The 5362-nt window shown below is 39.3% G+C and overlaps 1 pseudogene; it reads left to right on the top strand.

The window, feature by feature from the left end:
* The first annotated feature begins 2777 nt into the window (after nucleotides 1-2777).
* LOC114697987 lies at nucleotides 2778-3715 on the top strand (annotated as a pseudogene).
* The last annotated feature ends 1647 nt before the right edge of the window (nucleotides 3716-5362 follow it).

Raw genomic sequence — 5362 nt, 5'->3', positions numbered from 1 at the left:
TTAGTAGTAAATTTCAGGATAATTTGTGTTACACAAAAGTAGACCTCTAAATTTAAAAAGATAAAATAATTCCATAGTGACTATTTCAAAAGGAGTCCATCAGTAGGGGCTCCAGTGTGTTAAAGGTCCCTCAGAATGGTTGCATTGGTTATGAAGAAAATATTGAGAGGTGTGTTATACACAACTGAATTGTCATGGTACAAGACACATTGCCTGAAGATCCCGGAGATAGTTCAGAAATGATTGGACACACTAGGTTAAAAATTTCAGTCATGAGTATGTGGACTCATGACTTAAAAGATGGGCAAGCAGTAACTTCCCCAAAGTGTACTTTTAACAAAATCAGAGGAATGTCTCTTGAGGGAAACGGGACTTTATAATCTATTTTCATGTTCCTGCTTAGTGAACTCTAAACTGACATTTTAATGTCTCCAGTCTAGATGAGAATTCAAAGAGATGGGTGACTACAAAGAAATTCCTAAGGAAAGGGGTGAGGTTGAGTTGTTTTCTAATCCCAAGAAAAATTAAGAACAAAAATAATGGAAAGTAATGGAAGCCTAACAAGTAGGGCATAATTGGCCTGTAGAGATTTTATCTCTAAGGAGGGAAGTTCCTTCTTCAAAAACAGCCCTCACCTGCACCTGGGCAATGTTCATGTCTTGCAGATGGTGGCATGGAGCCAAGGTTTCCATATTATGCAGCCTCTCTCAGCTTTCTGAAGTCTCTGATGGTTGGACTGAAATTGGTTACTAAAGAGCTATATAGGTCAAGCTCTGATGGCCTACTTGAAGAAAAAGACACATTCTGTGTAACCAAAGTGAGGAATAGGTCCTCTCAGATAGGTCTGAGACCACCAGGCCTAAGACTTTGATCATCTACACAGGAAACAGACTCTGCTGACATAGGATGTTTTTGGATCTGCTGAAAGGGAGCACAGGTTCAACTCTGCCCTTTTTGCTGGGGAAAGAGAAGGATAGCATTGGAGGAAGGAAAGACAGGGTTATATCCTTCTAACGAGTCCTTAGCCAAGAAGGGCAGTGGGAGGATAATATGATGGATGAAAACAATACCTGAGGACTTCCAGCCATGGATCCCAGCACAGGTTTGAGACACCCTGATATTCTACAGTGATGCTGTCCAGAGGCTGTTTCATCTGAACAATGGACTCCATGTTTCATAGCTGTACAAGTGTACAAGTAAGGAAGTAGCGAGGAGGGTGCTTTAGGTGAGCAGATAACCTATCTGGTTGAGACAACTGTGTATGTGTTTCACGTTTCTTCTGAAAAGGTGGAGTAATATGAGAGATTGAAGAGGCTTTTCCCAGTACATGGGACTTTTGGAAACCACTGTGACTTTAATGAAGTGTGAACACAAGGTTACTAAGAGCTCCCGGGGGCTTTTCTGAACACAGAATGCTTAAGGTTTCAGAAATACAAGAACATCATAAGATTAGGTTTTGGGGCTGTAGCAGACCAGTTAGATTGCTATCCTCTAAGTGCTTCAATTATAGTCCAGAGAGAACGGGAAAGCTCTAGAGAAGATAGGTTTCTGAGGCACTGAAACATCTGAAAGTTTCAGGGAGAATTAGAACAAAGGATCTGGGTATCCTGGAGAATACCCACAATCTCTGATTAGACAGGGAGACGGAGGTGTGATTCCAGCCTGGAATATATAATTGTGTGTGTGTGTGTGTGTGTGTTATCTGCCTATCACCTATAATAAGGTAATACCACTGAATAAGAATCATACTGCTTTCCAAGTGTGCTCAGGACTGAGTGTGGTGGACTTTGGGTAAATAAGCTTGGAAAATTTAACTTGGGGAGCAAAGTGTCCTTGGGCATTTGCATATGCACCTTTCATCTGTGAATAAATTAAGGTGGACTAAACATTACTTATTATAGTTATATAACTACCAGTGAGAGACAGGGAAGGGGAGAGTTGAGAGAGAAAGAAGAAAGGAAGCATAAGATGCAGATAAATCAACAATTGTTATCAATAAGCTAATTCAAGTGAGTTTTTGTCCATCTCTCCTAGTTACTCTATCAATCCTAACTCTTAGTAGTTAGGAAACATAAATACAGTCAGTAGGAACGTACTGCCAGATTTCTGTGCTCCTGTGGTTATAAGTAATATTTGTGGCAGGTATTAGATATTACATTTATGAGAGAAGCTAGCTAATGCATTTCTGAATTGGACTTGTGTCTTCACAGATACACTCTACTGATAATCTCTTCTTTGCCACTCTTATGGAGGAAGAACAGAACATTGGGAATTGTTCCCTTGTGTTTCTAAACAATAGAGACAATCATGTGAAGATTTTAAAGATGGGGCAGGGTCATATAGGTTTTACTTTTAAATTTTTTTACTAACTCTGAAATGGCATTTTTGATATTTCCTTGCAACTCAAAAAATCTTTTCACATTTTCTATTTTCAAAGTTAAAACTCAAAATTCTTGAGTAGATGAAGATGAAAATTGAACACCATATTTTTTTTGAGCTGGAGAACTCAGCAATAAAAAGGTAAATTAATAGAAGAGTGTTCATAACTGCTAAACTATCTCAGTGTGGGTGCTGGGAAATTGACATTCAACAAAGTCACAAACTCTATGTTTAAAAATTGGGTGTAAAAGAGAGAGTAAAGTTTGATGGTTGCATTTTTAAATTGAAACATTCAAACATTTTAATAAATTCTCCACTTAAGGGAGGTTCTAAGAAGAGTTTTGGTTATGATCTGATATTTTTTGATATATAACTTGGACTTAGTTCTCAGGGAGTTAATGGGCAAGGAAAACCAGACATGGGTGAGTGAGTTCTTCCTCCTGGGTTGTCAAGTGACTGGGGGACTCAAGTCTCCTTGTTTGTGCTATTCCTGGCCATGTACTTGCTGACTGTTCTGGGGAACCTCATCATCATCATCCTCATCTTGCTGGACAGCAGGCTCCATATACCTATGTACTTCTTTCTCGGCATCCTGTCATTTGTGGACATCTGTTACACCAACAGCACAGTCCCCCAGATGCTCATTCACTTACTGTCAGCCTGGAAGTCCATCTCGTTCCACAGATGTGTGCTGCAGCTGTATATCTCTCTAGTAATGGGCAACATAGAGTTTTTCCTGCTAAGTGCCATGGCCTATGACCGCTACGTGGCTGTGTGTCACCCTCTGCACTACATGGTCATTATGCATGGAGGGCTATGCCTGGGGCTGGCTTCAGCCTGCGTGGTTGTTGCTCTCACAAATTCGCTAATGCAGACGGTCATGATCTTCCAGTTACCCTTCTGTCATAAGGTCATCAATCACTTTGCCTGTGAGATACTGGCTATGCTGAGGCTGGTTTGTGTGGACATCTCCCTCAACAAAGTCATGGTGGCCATTTCAGGATTTCTGGTGATCATACTTCCCTGCACCCTGGTGCTCTTTTCCTACGCTCACATTGTTGCTGCCATTCTGCGTATTCGCTCGTCCCAGGGACGACGCAAAGCCTTTGGGACTTGTGCCTCTCACCTTACGGTGGTTTCTATGTGCTTTGGAACAGCCTTCTTTACATACATGAGGCCTGTGGGCAGATCCTCAGAAGAACAGGAGAAGATGGTTTCTCTTTTCTATGCTGTTGTGACTCCAATGCTCAATCCCCTCATCTATAGCTTAAGGAACAATGACGTGATTGGGGCTTTGAAAAGAGCTTTGGAGAAACTTAAGGGAAAAAATAGATGAAAAGGATTTCTTCTTCTCTCCAATAGTCTAATAAAACACATTCCAGACAAATAGGAAATGACCTATATGCACTCTCTTCCTAAATTTTCTTTCAGGTGGATTATAATTTTGAAACATGTTATAGTTTTAACTATGCATTGATAAATCAAAAGCAAAAAAATCAGAAATAGACAAAAGTACCCTTCATTATTGGTCAAGATTCTGGTTCTACTCAGCAAGTAGACTGTAAGCTTTATGGGGTAATGGTATATGGATTTTACCATGTGTGTTTCCTGCACATTAGAAATGCTACTGACTGGCTGGTTGCACAGTTCATCATTTAATATATTCTTTCCTATTTCAGTTGTATTTTCTAAACAAGTATAAAGGAGATACTTCAGGAGTTTTTTGGGGGCGGGTATTACAAAATAAGTGGTTTATTAAAGTCTCAGGTAGGACATGAACATGACCTCCTCATTTAACAAAGAAGTTATGAGAAATTGTTATATGCTAGGAGAGCAAGAGTCTCTAAGAGTGCAGCCCCTGGTAAGTGAAACATGCTCCGGTGGAAGGCCACATATCCAAGAATAAATGGACAGCATAAATTGTGCTTGAGTAGGATTACAAAACAACAAAAAGAAGACACAAAATTTGGCTGGTGAAAAGAGGGGCTGGGGCTGGGAAGAGTTGGGGGAGGGGTGGGTATGATTAAAATATGTGATACAAAATTTTCAACAAACTAATAAAAATTATAGTAAATTTGAGGAACATATTTAGTAGCCAAGACTCCTCAGTTCTACAGACATTTTCTTTTGTACAATTCCTTTGTTAATTTTTAGGAATTAACCAATTGTTTTTATTGCATTTATTTACATTTCTCTCTTGCCATTTGGAAAACTATTCTAATGTGGTTACTGTAGGATTTGTGTTTGGAATAGCATATATATAAGTTAATATTTCTTTTTATGCATTAGCTTCTTATGCTTAGCTTTATATTTTACAATTTATAAATAGTTCTAGTCAAATGGTATAACTATCTAGGTTAACCCACGGTATTTCTATTATTCCAACTCTCATTCTTGGTAATATCACTCAACTTACTAACACCATGACATTATTGACTTAAGCCCTTATGTGAAAATTTCCCTGGGGCACACATAGGAAATAAAGTTGCTAGAATCCAGGATGGGATTTTATGTCTGCACCTTTGCTTCAGTGTATGTGTTCTTTATACATGCTCAACCTCACCAACACTTAGCATGTTTTGAACTTTTTAAGAAAGACTTATTTATTACTGATTGCTCCTCTCCCTTGGCAGCTTGCATAATACCCTCCAAATTAGGAGAGCCAGTTTTGCAGTGAGGAGATATCTAAGTCAATTCCAGCTAGACACTTCTATGACCTGTGTCTGGAGTGTGTGGTATCTTCAGTGATAGGATCTTACCTTCAAGCTCTAGGAGGCAACAAAGCCTTTATTATTTTGGGAGTCTCTTTCATTCTCCTGAACAAAAAAAAATCCAATGGCAGTTACCCATCTCACCCCCAGATGAAGAGCTACAAGTTCTCAATATCTGCTTAAAGAAAGAGAATCAGTCTCCTTAAAAGACAAGGTCCTGGCCAATAACAACTGGTCTTTTATGTACTTAACTTCATCCTCCTCTTCCTTTC

This window comes from Peromyscus leucopus, chromosome 3 (genome assembly GCF_004664715.2).
Source record: "Peromyscus leucopus breed LL Stock chromosome 3, UCI_PerLeu_2.1, whole genome shotgun sequence".
Classification (NCBI taxonomy): Eukaryota; Metazoa; Chordata; class Mammalia; order Rodentia; family Cricetidae; genus Peromyscus; species Peromyscus leucopus.
This window is presented reverse-complemented; position numbering and strand designations above follow the sequence as displayed.